The following is a 23,545-nucleotide window of genomic DNA, read 5'->3' as shown; positions in this document are numbered from 1 at the left end:
TAGATATACAGTAAGGTAAGGAAAAAGAAATTGTTAGAACTTCTGGAAAGAAAGAGCCTATCCTGACTTAAGAGAGACTCTTAAATCTAGAAAGCTCAAACAGGATTACCCAACCTTAGGCTCAGGTGATATAGAGAGATCCACAAAGCCCATTTTCCTATCCCATTCTATGAACCATTCCTTCCCAAGAAATTGTAACTTGCCATCTAGTCCCTAAGCAAGCAGCTAAAGATTTCCTCAAATGTGGAATGAAATCAACCATTGAGACTTGTATTCAAACAACAAAATAATAAAAATGATAAATGAAAGCATTTGTAATTCAAGGTGAATTGATCCAACTCAAGTTTAGGAGAAAAAACAAACCTGGGTTAGACAAATATTAATAATATCTAATTTTATTGCTCACTTTTGTGCTTAATGTTTGATTTTCTGTAAATCTTGTCCCATCTGACTCTTCTTGGGAAATGCAGAGATAAACATTAGTAAATGTGTTGAAGGAATTCTAACTTTTGGAAGGGAAATAATTCAACAGAAAAATAGACTACAATTACAACTTCAAAACCATACTTCAAAAATTAAACTATCTGGACCACAACAAGCCCCCTTGCCTAGGCACAGGTAAGTAATAAGTAAGTGGTAAGGCAAGTAGTAAGTAAGTATATAATAGTGTCATCCAGTTCTCTGGCAGAGTATTCAGAAAATAGCAAGTTGCATTATGTAAACCACCCTTGCAAACTTGAAATCTACAAGGAGATGACAAATGGCACAAACATAAGAGGACTTATTTGCTATTCAACAATAGCTTCATAGCATCAACCTGAATAAGTAAGAAATATCATCATTTCTAACACATGACTCTCTGGCAGGGAAAGCATGGGGAGCAGTAGGCTTTTCTGATATTCTACAAATCACATAAGCTAAGCAAATGTCTGTTCCATGGTTGCTCTTGCACAGACTTGTCCATTTTGGGACAGACGGTGACTATTTAGTATAAACCAGAAATTTATAATTCAAGAAGTATAAAAATGCTTGAAACTGGCCACAGATCATTCTAGGAAGAGTATCTGCAGTAGTTGGGCAAAAGGAGCTGATCACCTAGATTCTCATATGCATGAAAAATCTGTTTCTCATAACAACGCAGTTCAATTTAGGAAGAAAAGCTTGTCAGTATTACCAAGAGTTAGTTCTTTCTTGAATTGGAGAGATCTTATAGACACTTTACATTCTCAGTGCTGTGTTACTGTGTAATAGCATCACTCAATTCCAGGGTAGTGCCTGATATAAAGTTTTATCCAAAAGAAATTTATTTAAGGGAAGGAGTCTGGCCTAAAATGGAAAAGTTGTAGGTTTAGTAGGCTTGGAAATTTTGGACTGGAAAAGATAGGAGAAAAAAACTCACACTAGGAAGAAAAAACATAGAATGTTTTCTCTCGCTCTCCCAACCTCTCTCTCACTTCTCTCTCTCTCTCTCTCTCTCTCTCTCTCTCTCTCTCTCTCTCTCTCTCTTCTTTCTCTCTCTCTCCACTTCACACACACTATTCAAAAATAAATAATGTGGTTTTGGTGGCTTTTATTTTTTAAACTTTTAATAAATTACCTGATGCTTTAGCTCATAATTTACCCAAAATAGTAATCACAAATTAAAATGCCTCCACAAGGCAAAGGAGTGAAATCACTTCTGTCAAGCTTAAGAAAATGTGCAGCAGTAAGAACTTGGCAACGTGTAGAGTACTTGACCCACTGAAGGGTCTTAGTGTTTACTTACCTCCACTCAGTTGTCATATGTAGAAATGTAGGCTGAGTGTTGCCAGATGTTACCAATTTTCGAGATAAAGTGTAAAACCCGAATTTTTATGTGCTATCTCCCAGATTTTAAATTTGGCAATAATCCGAACTTTGTTTGGAAGTGCGTGGGGACTTCTAGTCAAGATGGTTTAGTGAGTTCATAAATTACCACACCCTCTCTGTTCCAAACCCTCAACTATGATTGGAAATGTATAAAAAGATAAAAGCTCAATGACATTAGCTGGCTACAAAATCAAGATAAGTATCTCCACAGACCAGAAACAGAACAGAAAGGCGATGTAGTGAGCAAGGAAAGCTCCGGCAGGTGAGTAGTCAGAACCAGACATCCTCCCTGAAGCCTCAGCTGTGTTGAAACTACCATGAGCATGTAGGAGGATTAAAAAACAATCCACTTGCTTTTAGGGACTGTGGTCTATCAGGAAGTGTTGGACCTGAAAAAGCAGGAAAAAAGAAAACACAGTCTTAAGACCAGAACTGATCCAAAGACCCCCCCAAAGATCTCTAGCACCACAACTATGTCAGCACTACCTCCAACTTACCATGGGTCAGGAGCTCCCAAACAAAATAACTCTAGAGATTGTAGAGATGTTGTCTATCAAACTATTATAATACCTAATCACACAAGCTGCTTCATTAAGCGACTTAGTTATTTACTCAGCAACTATTGAGCAGCACCACATGTTAGGCAGCATCCTAGGTGCTGGAGAAAAAGGATCAAACAAAACAAAGCCCTTCATGTATTAAGGTACGTTCTAGTTGCAGGGGGTGGGGGTGCAGAATGAGAAGCAGATCACAAATAAAGAGAATGTATAGCATTTCAGAGGATAAAAGTCACAGGAAGAAAAAAATAAACAAAGGTAAGGAGGAAGAAGAGCACAGAAGTGAAGGGAAGGATGCTATTTTATAGAGAATGCCAGAGAAGACTTAGTGAAAAGGTGTTATTTGAAGGAGCCAGACACAGAGAGATATAAGGAACAAGCATCCCAGGCACAAGTTGCTCAAAGGCTTTGAGGCAGGGGCATGCACAACACATTCAAGGAATAGCAAGGAGACAGGAGTGGATGAGCAAGAAGTTAAGAGCAGAGTCAGCGTTGTAGCAGGAGGCCAGACCACAAGAAGCCTTTTAGGCCATTTTAAAGTCTTTAGCTCCCTATGAGGTGAGAAGCCACCAAAGGATTTTGAAGAGACAAGAGAAAAGATGTGACATATATTGTCACAGATCACTGTGACAGCTTCGTTCAGAAAAGACTGGAATGACATGCAAAGAGTAAGGAAAGAGGCAGGGAAATTAGAAGTCTAGTCAAGTAGTCCAGGTTGGAGACCATAACGGCTTACTCCACGGTGGAAGTAGGGGGGTATGTGTAAGACGTAGTTAAAACCTGAAGAGAGAGAGAAGAGGATTGGTTAGATCAAATCAGGAGTGTGAAAGAAAGGGGGAAAGCCAAAAAGAAGTCCAGACTGTTTGGCCTCCGTAGCTGAAAGAAAGATGTTACCATTTACTGAGACTGGAAAATATGTGGAAAGGTCAGGTTTGAGGTTAGAAGCTGGGTAAGAATCAGAGTTAGAGGTTTGGGACATGTGAAGTCTGTAATATATGGAACTTATCCAAGTGGAAATTTCGAGCAAGAATTCCAGCGAAGAGGTTCAGGCTATGGATAAAAATTTAGGAGTCATCAGTGGAATCATGAAATTTAAATCCATGAGACCCAATGAGATGAACAAAAGAGAGCTTGGAGACTTACCCATCAGTCCAAGGAGCAGACTTCAACCATACACCTTGAGAAGAATCTAACGAAGGGTCTATTTAAGTGGTGTGGCAGTTCAGGGTAAAGAATAATGCAGGAAACCTAAGGGGGTAAGAGGAGGGAGTTGTTACCAGGACCACAGAGGAGGTGGCCAAATGGACAGGGCCCGCTGACAAGAGCTGTAACTTTTAGTCAAGGGAAGCAACACAGCAGTTAAGAGGCTAGAGGAATAAATAGCCCAACCTCACCCTCTTCCCCGCGACCAACAGGAAGGACAAGAACAAGGGAAGATGTTGATACAATGCACTCAAATCACCTCTTAGGCCACAAATCAGAGAAGGGAGAAATCAAATGGGGAAAGGCCAAAGATATTCAGCACAACAAACAACGGGGCATGAGAACCAAGTCCTGAGGAATTACAACTGTAGAGATCAAACAGATAAGGAGTACAGTAGGTATCATTACATGATGGCCCCTATGAGTTCTACTCCTTGGTGCTTCATGCTCTGAAGCTCTTCTGCCCACTCTTCAAGTGTGGGCAAGACCTGTGACTTGCTCCTAACCAATAGAATATGGCCAAGGTGAAGGTATTTTGAGATGTAATTAAGGCCGTAAATAACTTTGTTCTGACTTAATCAAAAGCAAGATTATCCTGGTAAGCCTGGTAGGACTTAATCAGATGAAAAGTCCTAAAGGGGGGCTGGACTCTTCATGAGGTCCGAAACTCTCTTTTTGGTCAAAACCGTAGGATTTGAGCATGATCTTAGGCTGATAGCTAGCAAAAAGCCATGACCTTCAATCATACAGCCAATAAAATAGCATCCCAAAAGTAAATTGAAAATATTTCAAGAAGAGAGTTATCATCTAATCAAATGCTTCTGAGAGTTCACGTAAGATGATAACAGAGAGCTGATTAGTAGAATTTAACAATGGGGAGCTAACTATGGCTTTAGTGGCTAAATGAGGACAAAAAGCCTGATTAAAATGGTCCTAAAAGGGGTGATTGAGTGGCTCAGTTGGTTAACTATCCAACTCTTGATTTTGGCTCAGGTGATGATTTCAGGGTCATGAGATTGAGACCCGCTTGGGGCTCAGTGCCGAGCAGGAAGTCTGTTTCTCTCCCTCTCCCTTTGCCCTTCCCTCTGCTAGCACATGCTCTAAATAAATAAATAAATAAATAAATAAATAAATAAATATTATATATAATATAAGTATTATATATAATATTTATATATTATAAATATACATAAATACACATTAAATAAATTATTGTATAATGTTTATATACTTATTATAATATATAATAAATATTATGTATAATATTTATATATTATGATATATTAATATATCATATATGATAATAAAATAAAATAGCTCTGAGAGAGGATGAAGGAAAAGATGCTGGTAACCATAGATAAATTTTTCAGTAAGCTTTGCTATCATGAGGAGCAGAGAAACACAGTAGTTGCTGGAAATGAATGTGAGGTCAAAGGAGGATGCTTTCACAATAAGAGGAATTATATTACTTTTGAATACTTACTAGAATTACCAAGGAGATAGTAGAGAAGAAGAAAGTATTAATGTAGGGAAGAGAGGGAGAATTTGACAGAATTAAGTCCTTAAGTAGGCAGAAGGAGCTAGGAATTAGTGCTAAAGTGGAATAAGATCTGAAGAGAAACAAAGTTCATACATAAGAGAAAAGCCAAATTATTCAGGTTCAGATACCAAAACTAAATAAAGACCGTGTAAGCACAGAGAAGCAAAGAACAACTTCACTCATAAACATATATGCAAATATCCTGAATTAAATACTAGAAATTTAAACCAACCATGCATTTTTTAACATTTTTGAGATGTGATTCACATACCATAAAATTCACCCTTTTTAAGTGTCCAATTCAGTGGTTTTCAGTACATTCATGCAGTTGGGCAACCTTTCCAGAACACTTTCATCACTCCAATAAGAAATCCCAAATCCTCTAGCAGTCACCACCAATCCCAGCTCTCTGAACTGGAAAGCCACTGATCTGTCTGTCTCTCTGGATTTTCCTATTTTGGACCTTTAATATAAATGGAATCATGTGATACTGATCTTTTACGAATGTTTCTTCTCTTTTGGCATATTCTCAAGTTTCATCCACAGAGAGAAAGGCAGAGACGCAGGCAGAGGGAGAAGCAGGCTCCCTGCAGGGAGCCGGACGTGGGACTCCATCCCGGTCTCCAGGATCACACCCTGGGCTGAAGACAGCACTAAACCGCTGTGCCACCCGGGCTGCCCTTATATCTATCCTTATGCCAGTACCACACTGCATTGATTACTATCACTTTGTAGTAAATTTTGAAATCAGGAAATCTAACTTTGTTATCTTTCAAGATTGGTTTGGCTAGTCTGGGACCTTTGCATTTACATATAACTTTAGGATTAGTTTGTCACCTTCTTTTTTATAAAGGCAGCTGGAATTTTGACAGGGATTATATTGCATCTGTAGATCAGTTTGGGGAATATTTTCATCTTAATAATAAGTCTTCCAATCCATGAGCAAGAGATATCTTTCTGTTTATTTAGATCTTCCCTAATTTCTTTCAAAAATGTTTTAGTTTTCAGTGTATAACTTTTTAAACTTTATTTTTTTTTAAGATTTTATTTATTTATTCATGAGAGATACAGACAGAGAGGCAGAGAGAGAGAGAAGCAGGCTCCATGCAGTGAGCCCAACGTGGGACTCCATGGTGGGTCTCCAGGATCATGCCCTGGGCCGAAGGCAGGCACCAAACAACCGAGCCACCCAGGCATCCCTAACTTTATTCTTAAATATTTTATTCTTTTGGGTGCTACCATAACTAGAATTATTTTCTTAATTTCCTTCTTAATTGCTCATTGCTGTTATACAGAAATACAATTAATTTTTGTGTATTGATACCGTACCCTGCAAGTTGGATGGATTTATCAGTTCTCATGGTTTGTGTGTGTGTGTCTGTCTGTGCATGTGTGTATATGTGTTTGAATTTCCCAGAATCTCTTTCTTTTTTTCCTCTAAGATTTCTATATACAATATCATGTCATCTGTGAGTAGCTTTATCTCTTCCTTTCCAATCTAGATGTCTTTTATATAATTGTTCTGGCTGGAACCTCCAGGACAATATTGAATAGAAGTGAACTATGTCTTTTTAAAAACTCATTATGAAATATGACATCTTGGGAACTTAAAAGCTGTTCAATATAATAACATTATTAAAGTTAATATACTGAATGAGAAATTTCAAATGATGAATTCAATATATTATATAAGGAACACTTATATCATGCTTGCTATGTATCAGATAGTTTTAAGCACTTTGCAAGTATTTATTCATTGAATCTTTACAACAACCCTATGATTAGGTGCTATCATCAAGCCAGGGTTAATGTATCTGATATACACAGCAGTAAGTGACAGAGCTGGAATTTAAACCCAGGCAAGTCAGTCCAGAGTCCTAGCTCTTTACCATTTGGAATGCTGACTCTCATATATACTTATTCATCAAGTAGCTTAATGATGAAATTTGAGAAGCATTATTTTAAATGTCAGGGAAAAAAGACAAGCATGCCAGCTATCATTACTTTTACTGAACATTGTAGTGTAGTTTCTAGTAAATGCAAGTCAATAGAATTATTTGACAAAAATTGGAAAGGAAGAGACCTAACTGTCATATATTTGTGGAAAATATGGTTCTCCACACAGAAAATTCAATAGCCTCTAAATCCAGCCATTTCAATTTTAAAAGAGTCAGCAGATTTATGTATAAAAGGACTGCATACAAAAACTGATGGCATATTCTTAAGCACCACTAATAATCCATTGGAGATTAACATAACATCTGTTATTAACATAACAGAAAAAATTCCACTCAAAGCAAACACTGTGAGATAGATAAGAATAGATCTACAAAAGATAAATAGTGGAATGAAGAGTTAAAGAAAAGGAAGCTGACCACTGTAACTCTAGTATAGGGTTTCTGCAGGGAGATTCACATAAAGGAATTTGGCCAGATTGAAAAGGCTTGAATATATACTCCACAGAAGGCTTTTCAGCAAGGAAGTGGCAAAATTAATGTTACAATTGAAGAAATTCATTCTGACACCAGTTAAATCGAATCCACTGGCCTAAGCAGGTCAGAAAATGTGGTGCTAGCATTCAGTTATAACCACCTCCCCAGTGCAGATTTTTATAACTGGACCATTCTTAAGAAAAAGCAACATACTGCCATTGGCTCAATAAAAGAAAAACCAGTATTTTAGAGCCGACTATGTTTTTCTGTACAGTAAAACTGAAAAGCAGAAAACATTGCTACAGTGCTGCTTGTCAGATAAACTCTGTTTGGCCCTCATATTTTCAATATGAGGTCAAATGACGGAATCTTGAGTCATCCAGTGGCCTGGGTGATGACCAGGTCTTCTAGCTAATGACTAACTTTGACATTTAGAAAGAAGACTAAGAATATTACTGTGATCATGAGCAGAATTCACTTACTTAAAAAATGAGACTCCAGGCTAGTTTTATAAAATTGTAATGAAACAACAGTACAATAAGATGCAGTAACTCTAAGGGTTAGAACGTAGGTTAAGATTTTCACATCAAGGGCCGCCTGAGATGCTCAGTCGGTTAAGCATCTGACTCTTGATTTCCGCTCAGGTCCTGATCTCAGGGGGTCCTGACCTCGGGGTGGAGGGATGGAGCCCCGGTGTCCAGCTCCACTTAGAGTGTAGAGCCTGCTTAAAATTCTCTCTGCCTCTCCCCCTGCTGCCCTCCCACCTCGGCTCATGTGTGCACGTGTTCTCTCTCTCTCTCTCTCTCTCTCAAAACAACAACAAAAATTTCACATCAAACTCTGAGATTAGTTTGGTGCTATGTAGTAGGGGTCTCAGTCCCCAGCTGACCTGTTCCCGCTGCACGTAAGTAACTACAGCAGGCCCTTAACTTTCCAATTTCTTTAGAACATTTTCATTCCCAAGTATTTATTGGGCACCTGCTGTATATCAGGTACTGTGCTAAGTCCAAGGATTTGAGATGAGAACAAAGCAGGTGGAGTAGCTCCCATCTCGTGATTCACATTTCTGCCTCAAGTCCACCCGGTTGCACACTCTTCCTGGGCTTTCATGATGCTGCTCTTCAGAGTTTTTCCCTGCCTCCCACATCACTGTCTCCCTTCATGGCTCCTAGCAGTCGTGCTTCATCTTCAGCCCTCTTCTCTCCCAATATTCTTCTAGCGCAATCTCATATACTTACATTTTTCTACTTTGTTCCTTAGCAAAATTATATACATATATATGTGCACATACAACTCATGTCTATATATGAATTTCATGTCCATGGTTTAATAGACGTGTGGGGATCCCTGGGTGGCGCAGCAGTTTAGCGCCTGCCTTTGGCCCAGGGCGTGATCCTGGGGACCCCGGATCGAATCCCACGTCGGGCTCCAGATGCATGGAGCCTGCTTCTCCCTCTGCCTATGTCTCTGCCTCTCTCTCTCTCTCTGTGACTATCATAAATAAATAAAAATTTTAAAAAACTTAAAAAAATAAATTAAAAAATGTATAATAGATGTGTGGATGTATAATGATGTGCCAAGCACCATTCTAAACAGTTTGCAAGTATGAACTCCTGCAATCCTCATACCCACCATTTGATGTAGGTAATACCACTTTTTTTTTTCATTTTTCAGATGAGGAAGCCAAGGCACTAAATGACCAAGAAAGTGGCTGAACTCAAATTTGAACCAAGGCAGATCGTGCCTTCAGCCACTATGCTATGCACACTTCCATGACCTCAAACTATGTGTGGATGCTTCCTTCACATAAATCATTAAATCACAACCTTCCATATTGAGTTTCATTTTCCTGCGGCTACCAGGTATCTGGACTTGAACTTTTCTCAGACAAGTCAGAATCAGTTGCTCCATTTCTCAAGTCACCTTTCGTTCATGTTTCTACATCGATGTTCAGGTCCCCATCAATTTTCATTTGGTAACAGCCTCCTAACAGGGTTTGCTACCCCAGTAGCTGTCAAAGAATGGTCCAACATCATCTGGGAGTATCTGACACCATTCCCAGGGGTCCACAAGGTCAAAATTATTTTCATAGTAATACTAAGATGCTACCTGCTATTTCCCTGCATTGACATTTGCACTAATGCTGAAAAACAAGACAAAACAAAACCCACAGGGGTGGTACAACTGCTGGCAACTTAGCATGCATAAGGCGGGGCAGCAAACTATACTAGAACACTACTGCATTCTTCACCACCATTACTGAAAAGTATCTTTGATGAAGCAGTAAAAATTACTAATTTTTCAAAATTTTGACTCTTGAGCACAAACCTCTTAAGTATTCTATGAGATGAAATGGAAAGTACACAGAATGCTTCTAGCATATTGAAATAATTCTTGTCTCACAGGAAAGCAATTATGTCAATGTTTGAGTTGCAAGCTGGATTTTTGATTTCTTCATGGAATATTAGAATAGCATAATATTTATCCCAGTTAAAAATATCAGGAAAATTAGAATTTTGGAAATCTAGTGTCTGATACCGTGAACTCGATTATTTCCCAACACTTGATTTTTTTCTGTTGAGGTCCATGATGGTATTCACATATTTTTTTTAATAATTAATTGAAATGTATTAACATTTGGAATATTTACGTAGCTTAGGAAACCAATATTTTTCAATGGCCGATCTATGAGGTCACAAAATGATCCATGGGGACAGGATTCATCCAAAATGCAGGATAGATCAATCGTTTTTCGTGCAATATAGGAACAAATATGGTTTCAGATTCCACCTTGGAACTAAGCTTTATGAAATTGCCATTTATTGAGTTTTGCTTTCTGATCAAAGAATATTAGGCATCCTGAGTTCCTCAGCTATGACACCAGCCCACTGCATGCAACACCCACCCGGGGCCCCTCCGAATCCTCCCACCAGGGGACTTCTGACGTGAGGACAACCTTGCAAACACTAGGCTCATGCTGCTTGCTGTGCTGTGAGTACTGGCCCAGGAATGCCATGTCTTTTGCCAACATCCATGATTTGGTGGCAGGTTAACTCGTTAGCTTGCAAGGGAGCTAAAATCTCAGACTCCTCACGGGTCTTGGCATCCAATGAGTGATGAGAAAAATCTTTTAACTCAGTGAAGTGATCATGTGAGGCGATCCTGGGGAATAGATGAAAATGATTAGGATAGAGATGGTCTGACCTACAGGGAATAGGCCCACTGAGAGCATTTGGCGTAAGTAAAACATGATAAAATGTCACTTTAATAAGTGGCGATGGTATGCCAATGGTCAGTGAAGAGCTGGAACAAGACCCAAGTATCAACAGCCCCAGAAATTGACATTTACTGAGTCCTCCTCGTGAAGAAGGTGTTGTGATACGGATTGTATTTAACCCAGCTACAACTGAATGAGATCATTATAATCAATACTAATACTTATGCAGTATACATTATGTGAACTTCTTCAAACACATGAATTCACTACACACGCATCACACACAACCTTATAAGGTAGTTATTGCTTGACCACCATTTTTACAAATAGGGAAACTAAAACAGCAAAAGGTTAAGTGATTTCCCCTAGGTCCCAAGAAACCACAGACAAGTAAATGTAAAATGGTAGAGGCAGGATTTGACCCGAGGAGGTCTTTTTTCCAGAGGCTATGCTGTTAACCATTATCCTATACTACCTCTTCGGTACGTCATGGGTAATCATTATCTGTATTTTACAGCTATGTAAAGTGTAGCAAAATAAACCAAAGCAAGAAAGCCAGGAAGTGGGGAAACCAACAATACTCTGCTTAACATAAAAAGATGGAGGTTATGTACTCAATCATATAAATTCGATTTCTACTTATTTAGGTTCTTTTAAATTAATCCTTTATTTGATTGCTTCGTTTATGTATGCACTATGATTACTATAGCAGCATTAGATAGCCCCTTTATTATGTCACATAATTATAATTTCTTTCTGTGTTGAGAACAGTTAAGGACTAGTCTCTTAGCAACTTTGAAGTTTACAGTACGGTATTGTTAATGATAATCACTGTATTGTGCATTAGAGCTCCAGAGCTTGGGATCCCTGGGTGGCGCAGCGGTTTGGCACCTGCCTTTGGCCCAGGGCGCGATCCTGGAGACCCGGGATCGAATCCCACGTCGGGCTCCCGGTGCATGGAGCCTGCTTCTCCCTCTGCCTGTGTCTCTGCCTCTCTCTCTCTCTCACACTATGTGCCTATCATAAATAAATAAAAATTTTAAAAAAAATTTAAAAAAAAAGAGCTCCAGAGCTTATTTATCTACTAGCTGCAAGTTTGCACCCTTAAACTATATCTCCCCAATTCCCCCACCCCATGTTGTAAATTGGCAAAAGTTTCTTCTTTCTCGGGGCTGAACAATATTACATGTATGTGCATGACTGGTTCTGATTTAAAGGAATTCCTCTGAAAATTGCTACGGAAAGGAGTCTGCCCCACGCTTAAATGGGACCTGCAGTAATTACCCTGGTGATGAAAATAGGCAAATGAGGTAAGCAATGTCTTACAGGATGGCATCACCCAACTTAGGACTCTGACTAAGGGTGAAAAGAACCCCGTTTAAAATTCAGGGTCAGCAACAAGGGGAACCAGGGCCTCACTCCCCCTCTCTCTCTCTCTCTCTCTCTCTCTCTTTGGTATCTCCAACTCTTTCTCTGACCATTGCCATCTTTCTCAAAATCAGATTTTGTCCATGAAGCTGAAACTATGGATATTATAAGCTCCAGGCTCATATCTTACTAACTTCACCACCAAAAAGAGAAAAAAAAAATCCCAATTCCAGTTCAAAAGATACTCAGGAAAGTACTCCATCTAGCCTGGCTAGAGTCATTCCCTGATTATGACCAATCCTTGTTGAGTAAGAGGGTGACATGTTTACCGATCCCTGGATGGGGGCAGGGTTGGGAGTGTATACGGAGCAAGTCAGGAAAAAAAGAAAAAAAAAGATCAATAGTTCCTCCCAGGACCATGTGATTGTAGCCAAAGAGCTACTCTCCAAAAGAAGTAGGCAGAGAAGGTGGACAGTCATCTCAGGCAACCAGGGCCAGTAGGTCTTCACAGTATCTGGACAGGCACTCTTTCTATTTGGCTCTGGCACCCTTTCCATTTGAAACACATTTTGGAATTCAATACATAATTCAATTCAGTACAAGGCTGGGTTTCATTGCTTTATTCATGGATATCTTGATTTCTCTAACGAGACAACCATCTCCTTGGAGAAGGAAACTGAGCCCACACTGGGTATTTCCATACACTTAGTAAATTCCTGGTGAAACCATGTCCAGCCAACGTTTGTTATCACACCACAATATAAAAACCTTTATTTGGTTAATGGAAGCAGTAGTTTCAGAAAGACTGATCATTGGAAATTCTTCCTCTTTAATAGACAGATGGCACAAAGTTTTGCTCCTAGAGAGATGGTCCCCACATTATTTTCTTCATAACACTGACAGCTCACTGTCACTAACAGCTCAACGTAACCAAATTAAATGCCCACTGATTTGACTCTGTGATGGTACTTAACACATTCCAGGTTTTTTAATGTTTATAATTCACTCTTCACATGCTCAGTTTTTAAACTTAAAATAGTATCTACTATTTTTTAAGCACTTGGTTTGGTGCTTTTATATATCTTAGCTAATTGGACAAAGCTAGCATTTACACACATCATGCATCACACACACACAAACACACTGGGACAAGATACACAAACACACACACACACATACACACACACACACACACACAGAGTTAAGATGATTGAAGAAGCTGAGGTCTAGTGAAATTAAGAGATGCACCCAAACTCCCAAACTCATGATCTCTACATGTTATGTAGCCAGAGTTGCATCAAAGTCTGACTTCCAAGCCTGCCTTGTGGCACTACATGGCCAGAAAATCACATCCTACTTGCACCCCCACCGATTATACAGAACTATTATCTGAAAGATAATTCATCCTTTGAAAGAATTAGTGTATATTCAGTCCAAGCAAAAATGTTCACCTCCTAAGATAATGACACTTTCTCTCCACAAATCCAGCATGGAATTTCCAAACATTCATAATCATTTCATGTTAAGCTACTTGTTTAGAGAAGTCCTCATCTTGAACACTCTGGGCTGTCAAGAACAAGGACAAATTTGTGTTCTCAGGGTACAGAGATGACTTTCTAAAATTATCTTCAGAAACAAAATCATCACAAAGATTTTGGATGGTGAGGGAAAAACTCTTTTTTTTTTACATTTTGTTTGTTTTCTCTTACCAAAGATATTTTCCTCACATACTCTAAAAACCTCATTTGGGGCAGAAATCAAACAAAACCGGCTTCAGTCAGGGGGAAAAAAAAAGAAGACGTGAGCAATAGGCAACTGCTAGCTAACGGCCTTCACACATCACTTATGTGTCAACACCTCTCCTTCTGGTAGCCATGTTGGTACAGTCACCAAGAAAGGAAAATGAAAAAGAAAATCTTAACTGAGGCATGTGAGCCCAACAGGGACTGAAGAGAATGGCAAAACAGTTTCAGCAAGTGGGATAACTATGGGTAAGAAGGGGGCCATGTGGTTGAACGCCCAACTCTTCCTATTTCACTATAATAACTACAGAATTATGTGGGATAAAACACATTTGTTACCAAAAGGGAAAATCTTTCTCCCTTCTTAATTATAGAATAAACTAAGTAAATATAGTCTGAATCCAACAAGATTATAACACAGAGAAAGAACTCCCTCAATTTTTCTCTGAAACTAAAAGAACTCAAGGAGTTTGAACAATGCATGTTTTTGGCTGTTGGTTGGTTTTCTTTTTTTTTTTTTTCATTTATTTACTTTTTTGAAAGAAGTTAGAATGTACCAGCTGATGTCACTGATATATCTTGAGAAGGGAGAGGAGACAGAAACAAAAGACAAGGAAGTAAATTTAAATCGGTGTTCTCTTGCCTCTACCAGCTGGCTGAAAAAGTAGTCTTCCTAATAAATTTGAGACAATTCACAGCCTAACTGTAATGGAAAGAAAACCCTGTGGTAGTTTAAAGAAACATACAAATAATAATATATGTGTGATGATTTTGATATTGAAGCCTTATATATATTTATCTGAATATTCAAGCCCACAGACTAATATGTTGTCTGTATGTTATGTATAAACATGTACATTCTAATAGCTTTAGTTTTTAAAGATTTACTTATTTATTTGAGAAAGAGAAAAAGAAAGCATGGAGGGGCAGAGGGAGCAAATCTGAAGCAGATGCCCACTGAGCACAGAGCCCAACATGGGACTCCATCCTATGACCCATGAATTCATGACCTGAGCCAACATCAAGTGGAATGCTCAACCAACTAAGCCACCCAGGCACCTGCCCCCTATTCTAATAACTTTAATTATAACTTTACAGGGTTTTTCTGGAAAGAGAATTTGTTTTAAATATGGTTTTGAATTTGGTAGGCATACGTCTGCTCGTAAGCCATTCTTCTTTTCTTAAGAGTGATTATTTTGGTGGGGAGGGGGGTAGCAAGCGGCAGAGGGAGAGGGAGAGAGAATCTCAAGCAGACCCTGTGCTGAGCGTGGAACCTGACTGGGGGCTTGATCTCATGACCCTGAGATCATGACCTGAGCCAAAATCAAGAGTCAGACACTTAACCAACTGAGCCACCCAGGCGACCCTGTAAGCCATTCTTTAAAGAAAACTTTCACATATCCATACAATACCATATTAGGAAATACAGTGAAATAAAATTCCATTTATAATAGCAATAGTAAAATAAAAAGGAACAAATATAAATATAATTTGCAGGCAGCCCCAGTGGGTCAGCGGTCTAATGCCGCCTTCAGCTTGGGGTGTGATCCTGGAGACCCGGGATTGAGTCCCATGTTGGGCTCCCTGCATGGAGCCTGCTTCTCCCTCTGCCTGTGTCTCTGCCTCTCTCTCTGTCTCTCATGAATAAATAAAATATAAATAAATAAATAAATAAATAAATAAATAAATAAATAAATATAATTTGCAAGATCCATATGAAGGGAATTTTTTAAACACTAAGAAGAGGTCTAAAGAGAACTTGGACAGTTCAAAGGGCATACCATGTTCTTGAATACTGTAATAAGAACACCAATTTTCTCTACTATAATTTAAAATTAACATAACCTCATTAGAATAACTAGGATTTTTACAACTGGACAAGTTAATTATAAAGTTAATATGTAAAATAAACGTGAAAAAACAAGACAATTCTGGGGACAAAAGGCATAGAGTGGAGGAAATAGCCTTAACAGATATTTAAAACATATTACAAATCCATAATAATTAAAACAATCAGTACCTGCACATGACTAGACAGAGAAATCAATGGAGCACTATGAAAAGCCCAGAATTAGGGTCAAATACATACCAGAATTTGTATGTAGTGAAAGTTGGATTAATAACTGATGTTGGAAAACTGGATAGTCATCTGGGAAACAAGTTCATTCTATCTGTAGTTCCAGTACACAAAATAAATTTCAAATAAATTAGAAGAAATCATGATGTGTTTTAAAAACATACAACCTTAGAGTGTAGGACAATTTCTAAGTATGACTCAAGACCTAAAAGTATAATTGAACAAATAAATACAACTCTAAGAAGGCAAAAATTTCTGCATAGCAAAAACTATTAAAAGCAAAATGGAAAGACAAATGATAGACTTGGAAAATATATTTCAGGGCAGCCCGGGTGACTCCACAGGTAGCGCCACCTTCGGCCCAGAGTGTGATCCCGGAGACCCAGGTTCGAGTCCCAGGTCAGGCTCCCTGCATGGAGCCTGCTTCTCCCTCTGCCTATGTCTATGCCTCTCTCTCTGTCTCTCATGAATAAATAAATGAAATCTTTAAAAAAAAAAAAAAAAGAAAGGAAGAAAATATATTTCAACAAGTATCACAAAGGACTATATTAAGGGCTCACACAAGTCAAAAAGCAAAGCCATTCACCCAAAAGGAAAAAAAAATAGGGAAGAATATGAATAGACAGTTCATAGGAAGGGAAATAAAAATGAGAGAATGCAAATGAACTTCACATTGAAATATCATTTTTTACCTCTCAGATGGGCAAAGACCCAAATGATTTATTGCAGACTCTACTGGCAAGTGACTTGGGAACACGCGCTCCCATGCATGTTGGGTGAGTATTGGCAAGACTGCTTTGAAGTATAATATAACAGAGTCTATCAAAGCTGCATGTATGCGTGTCTTCAGCCCAGCAAAGACTGTCCCACAGATTTACTCATGTGTACGTGTGAAACACAAAGGCATAAGGTGATACACTGCAGCTTTAAAAAAAAAAAAAAACAGCAAACTACTGGAAACCGCTTAATACCCTGCTATAGAGGTTGGCACAATCAAAGTTGGAACACCTGTTCTAGTCTGATAACTTCATATAACTCAAAACAACAAAGAAATAAGCAAAACGCAGGCACACCATATTTATGATGGTTCAAAATCCCAGTTTCCAGGGCAGCCTGTAGTCCCAATCTTTGTCCTGGTAGTCCAGCTAATTAGCACTGTCTGTGTGAGAAATAATTCAGTCGCCCCAAGTGTTTAATTCTTGGGAGTGAGGGAAAAGAGTAGGGGTGAGGCATGAAGGAGAATACCAACTGGATGAAGAGGAAAAGAAGAGACAGACGACTTGATGTTTCCCGGGCAGCCCGGTACCACTCCTCAATTCCCCTTCTCTTGGCCCTCTCAAAGCCGTATCCCTGGAGCCACATAGCCTGAGTTCAAATCCTAGCTCCCCTACTTACAGACTTTATGACCTTGACAAATTCCTTAATCTCTTTCTGCCTCAGTTTCCTTACCCATAAAATAGGGGTGCTAGTACCCATCTAACAAGATGATTGGGAGGATTAGATGAGCTAACATATATATGGTGCTTAACACAGCCTCAAAGTACTACAGACAGATTGATATTCCTGTGATTCATAGCGCTTCTGCACGGCTACGACTTCTAGACCTTGACAAAGGCAACACACAGGAAGACTTAACTACTAGAAGCAATCACAGTTAAGATCTAACTATAAATGGGACCTGCTCATTCAGCAATTTTTCACTGTGCACTTATGTTTAAGGCTCAGAGCTAAGCTCTAGGGGAATAAAATTACACAAAATCATATAAAACACAGGAGAAAAATAAGATGGGCTGGCACCCAGCCTACATGTAGAAGATGACACTCAGTTTGTTGATTATAGCTTTCACTCAATTAAATTCAGCGAAATACAAATGTGCTAGTTCCCAGGAATTCGTTAAGCTCTTGATTATCCGGCAATCTCAATAAAAATTTCAAAACAGAATAATATAGGCCAATCAGCTATTACCGAACGAGAAATGGTTTTTTTTTTTTTTTTTTTTTTTTTTGATAAATGGGGATTTAGATGGACTCTCATGGTCAAGACCTTTGGGACCAAGATTGACTCAGGCTTGAAACTGGCTCTGCCACTGCCCATGGGCTACCTTGGCCAAGATACTTTCTCTCCATTGAGCTTCACACATGACGTGAGTCACTCCGGCGACCTACTTACTTCAAGTGTAGTTGTGAGGATTTTTTTTTTTTTTTTAGTTGTGAGGATTAAACGTTTGTAGGGCATTCACCTAGTACTGAGCACATAATAAATGCTTAATAAATTTTCGCTAGCATCATTATTTTTATTTCTCTGACTTTAAGTACCCAGCACTCATTTTTCTATCCACGTTATATCTTCCCTCCCTGACTTATCTCCATTTATCCCGAAGCAAATGAGACAAAAGACAATTTGTTCTTGTTAGAGTATTCAATATTTTAAATGTATTTTCAAAAACCAGTGACTGGCTGATATTTCTCATAGCAGGAGTATAAACTAACTCCCCTCCAGGGAGTCACATTTGTTTAGGTGATTTCTAGATTTCCTATTTAGGCAAGGCCTTCATCGGCAAGACATACTTCTTCTAATCCTGCTCTGAGTGATGGAGCAATAAAGACTCCCTCCTCCTCCTGCATAAATCACGGATCTGCAGGATGAGGACCCAGTCGATGGGGCTTCACTTGTAAAAGACACCTGTGAACCACTTCTTTCTTCAGCACCCAGCTGCAGCACCAAAAATTTTCAGCTCTACATCATCTCCCTTATAATCACGTTCTAGGCCAAAAGTTTTGCTAAGTTATTTATGTGTAAAGGCATTTAACTTATCATTTTATAGTATTAATAGGAAAGCAACTTAAAATTATTTGAAGATTGAAATAGAAAAAAAAAGTTGATGAATTACTGGGATAATAACTAAAGTGCATCTTAGGAATTTTAATATCACATGTTCTAACAGGAAAAAAAAAGTGTGTTTGAGAACTAAAAAGATTAACTGAGAACTGAACTCTGAGGCAGGTATTTTTAGGAATCTTTGGTAATGTTTTAATGTCAGTTAGCTTAAGAAACAAAGTGTTTGTTTCTTGCAGTTGCTAGGCAACATATTGGGTTTGATTTGGTTTCCAGTCATTTGAAATAACAGTGCCATGATTATAATAGTAAGACAGTATCACCTCTTTCTCGATTTAATATTAAAATACTTAAGAACAATCAGCTTTGGTGAAGTAATTACTACTTAACCTATTTTTTTCATTGTTTTCCATATTCTTATTCCAGGATCGTGGAGCCACATACCATAGTCTTAAAAGAACATCTTATGTTCTAATCATGCATTAGACTGCATTTCAATTTTAGACCAGAAATTCACACAAAATGCAAGATACTGAACTTTGTATCCTCTCCTATAAATCTCTACATGTCCTAATCATTAAGTTACTGAATAATCCAATATTCGCTTTTTAAGAAGGCAAAGAAGCAGCATTTCAGCTCTTGAAGCAGGATAAACTTAGACATTTTGTCTTTAAAAAATACAAAAACCTAATACTCCAACCAAGCTGCAAATATTAGCCATCTACTATTACTGTCACTATGCATTTTTGTGAATTTTTAACACAGATATTGTTTTCTTATAAAGTTAATATGCTTTCTCATTTTTTTATTTTTTTTTCCATTTTTTTTAAAAATCAGACACTTTTAAGTAGTATGAAACAGAAAGTAACATCCCCCTTTTTACTCCTCCTCACGTTCAGTCCTACTCCCCAGGAATAATCAGTACTAACGTTTTATGACCATGTTTCTAAGTTCTGCTTGGAAACCAGCATTTTGGATTTTGACACCCAACTCGTGTATTATTGGAGCTTGAGTGTGGTCTTTGTTACCACCCAACCAAGAGTTTAAAAAAGAGAAAGAAGAGAGCAATTTTGCCAGCAAAAAACGACATCTCTGGACCCAACCCTTTCCCTCTTGGCTCATCTCTTATAGCACCGCTTTATCCCCATTCCATTTCTGGACAACATGCACACACAGGCCAAGGACCCAGCTAACTTACCCTATTGGATGGGAATTTCTGGGTGTACGTTTTTAAAAGATTAATGTTCCTAAAGTAGTTTCCCAGTACTTAGTCTAAGTTTAAAGTAGCAAACAATCTCTCCCTCCCTTCCTTTCCCCTGCTTTCCCTCCTCCTCTCTTGCTGCCTCTCCCTCCCCCACCCCAGCTCTGCCCGTGTCTCTAGTTCTGCTAACTTTCTTTTTGTTAGCATTATTTATTTCATTTATATTTCACATACAAGTCTGAAGGGCTGGGATGACCTGGGCCCCTCAGGGGAGACTGGATTTCCTCTACAAGGACGCATACAAGCGCCACCCTTGCTCCACAGGCACCCCTGAACCCCTGACCTCCTCTGGCCTGCGCCCTAGGGCTTGTCCTCAAGGTTCACTTTCCTGCGTAGTCTAAGCAATCTGCATCCTCCAGCCCTAGGACAACCTCTGTTCTCAGACCCATTTTTGGTATCTGGAAGATTATTTTCCTTCCTGTTTAGATCTGGCTTTTTCTATAATGAGAATTCTGTATTCTCTCTCTCTCTCTCTCTCTCTCTCTCTCACACACACACACACACACACACACACACTTGGAACCTCTACCATAAGCTGTTTTTCCAAACTGTTCCTCAGCAACCATACTGTGAATTAAAACCATCCTGGGTATTCGGCTTATGCTTGTCATCAACACATTTTAGGATGCTCATCCAGCCCATGCCTTCTTCTCTGAGGCTGCATCTCCATCCAGTCCCAGCAGTTTATATCACATGACGCCACCGTTCCTTGGCCAGCAGCTGATTGGATCACTGGCAGACATTTGACCCTTGTGCTGGCTCCCACCAGAACCCCCCTTACTTGAGAACTTGAACTAAAGAGTCCCAGAAACTGGGAGTCGGCTAAAATTAAAAAGGTACTGTGGCGTCAGGAACCAGGGTGGCCATTTGGATGTAATTGTACTGATGAGGAAGCAGAAAGAACCAGATTTCAGAGAGAAGAAAGTGAAATCGCAGACATTCAGAAACAGGCAGAAACATGAGGCCATGTGACTAGAGAAAGTGAAAACAAGACCAAGAATATAAGAAAACAAATATTTCTTAATTATTGACAACTTCCCATTTCTTTACAAAGCAACAAATATATTTTCTGATCCTGGATCGTTTAAGATATCCCAGAATTCTTGGAATAAGCTCACCTTGCTTTAAGAGAACTCAACTGGGCCTCTGTGGTTTACAGCCAAATAGTATCTCTAGTTATGATCTCCCTTACTCTCTTTTCTTCTTTTTTTTCTTTTTTCCTATCTTCCTTGGTTTTCCCTGACCCAAGGGATAATGTTATCTGGATATTTTCTCTTATCTCTGAATTAGGGCCAGAAATTGCATGACAGATAATCAATAAATGCTGACAGACTTTGATAGCATTGGGACAGAAATTATGGATCAATCGTACAAATAATATAAAGCCTCTATTTCTTGATGCAAAATTTGAGGCATTACCATGGGTACTTTATATAGTCTCTTTATTTTTTAATTTTGTCCTGTTTCAAATATTTAAGTTACTTTCTGTTCCTACAACTACCTGACGTCTGAGAGGTAATCTAAGAAATAACTCTAAAACACAGAATCAAAGATTTAATATTTGGATGGAGGATGAGACACGGGAAAAAATATATATATATATATTTGGTATGATAGAATAATAATGGATGGACAGTCTCAGGTTAAGAGAGGGTTTGTTTTTTTTTTTTTAAGAGAGGGTTTTTAAAGACAGGAGACAGTTCAGTATACCTGAGGGAAGGCATTGGAAGAGAGGAAGGTTGAAAGTATATGTACGTATGCTCAGAATTTCAATTACTTATTCACCCTGAAATCAGCAGGTTATGGACATCTCACTTAATCAGGACAGGTACTACTACTACTACTACTACTAATAATAATAATAATAATAATCAGGACAGGTACTGCATGTTAGGGCCAAAAATGAGACCGATAAAACAAAGCCAGAAACTTAAATCTGTCAACTAAAGACTACCACTTCTTTCTTTGCCGATAATGTTATTTTTTTGTAGGTGCATAAGTACTGCTCATAGAAGCTAAATGTGTTACACTAATATAAATGACTCATTATTGTTATTACTATTATATCCCACATAAATGTTTGAACTCAATCAACATTTTTGAGACACTCACAGGATATTGGCAATATAGTCATCAACTCTTCTTACAGCAACCTTCAAGGTAAGAGTTACTGGTCTCTTTTATAGATGAGGAAATAGGAGTCTGAGAACTGTAGAAAATAATGCTACCCAAGGATACATGTAGAACATGCCAGAGTCCATGTTGTAACCCCAGTTATCTGGCTCCCAAATGAACTCTCTACTGCACTAAGTCCATATATTTTCATGTACAGGTGACCCTTGAGCAACAGAGGTTGGAACTCTACAGGTCCACTTATAGGTGGATTTTTTTCAATAAATACAATAATGTAAATATATTTTCTCTTTCTTATAGTTTTCTTAATAACATTTTCTTTTTTTTCTTAATAACATTTTCTTTTCTCTAGCTTACTTTATCACAAGAGTACAGTACATATAACATACAAAATACATGTTAACTGATTGTGTTATCAGTAAGGTTCCTGATCAACAGTAGGCGATTAGTAGTTAAGTTTTGGGGAGTCAAAAATTATATATAGACTTTCGACTGCATGGTGGGACAGCACCCCAACCCCTGCATAGTTCAAGGGTCAACTATGTTTTGTTTTTGTTTTTGTTTTTAAAATTTTATTTATTTATTTATGAGAGAGAGAGAGGCGGAGACAGGCAGAGGAAGAAGCAGGCTCCATGCAGGGAGCCCGATGTGGGACTCGATCCTGGGACTCGATCCTGGGACTCCAGGATCAGGCCCTGGGCCAAAGGCAGGCGCTTAACCACTGAGCCACCCAGGGATCCCCTATATTTTGTTTTTAAATGCAATATATAGACTTGAAGAAGCTCAATCTCCCATTGTAGTGCTCACAAAACTTGGACAAAAAAATACCAAAAGCAAGAAGTCTTCAGTGCTCCTGAAGCCAAAGAAACAATGCTGCAACACAGCAATAAGAATCACAGAATGAATGAGTTCTGTGAAATTTCCTCAAGATGAAAAAGTTGGTAAGTTTCTAGCTTAAGCTATAGAGGACATGGGGCGGGGGGGTGTCTGTGTTCATCACCACTGAGCCACACTGATCTTACAGTGTAAACTGTAAATCTATTCTTCAGTGTGATTCCAGTCATTCCCAGGCTACTGTATTGTCATTATAAAGTTTTGAGTTTAAGAGAATGAACTCATTCTTGGCGTTGCTATAGGTCATATCTGATCTAAGCTGACATTTGTAGACTGATCTGGTTGCCATTCCCTGCCTTTACTACTCAGAACTAGCCCCTCATTCATGACCACAGGACCTGAATACAAACCAGAGGTAATAAGTCCTTGCCTTTAAAGAATCTTTAAAACCATGCTAGCCCTGCTTCTGGTCCTTTCTCATTGCCACTGATGACTAC

General features: G+C 38.6%; 1 long non-coding RNA gene across 1 annotated transcript; it reads right to left on the bottom strand.

Moving 5' to 3' along the window:
* Nucleotides 1–379: 379 nt before the first annotated feature.
* LOC112915031 (uncharacterized) lies at nt 380–10,742 on the bottom strand. The gene is made up of 3 exons (XR_003233969.2): nt 10,511–10,742; nt 3,549–3,653; nt 380–2,237 (listed from the first exon to the last, which is right to left on the bottom strand). It is a non-coding gene; the product is annotated as an uncharacterized lncRNA (long non-coding RNA).
* Between the last annotated feature and the right edge of the window lie 12,803 nt (nt 10,743–23,545).

This window comes from Vulpes vulpes, chromosome 10, assembly GCF_048418805.1.
Source record: "Vulpes vulpes isolate BD-2025 chromosome 10, VulVul3, whole genome shotgun sequence".
In the NCBI taxonomy this organism is placed as follows: domain Eukaryota; kingdom Metazoa; phylum Chordata; class Mammalia; order Carnivora; family Canidae; genus Vulpes; species Vulpes vulpes.
This window is presented reverse-complemented; position numbering and strand designations above follow the sequence as displayed.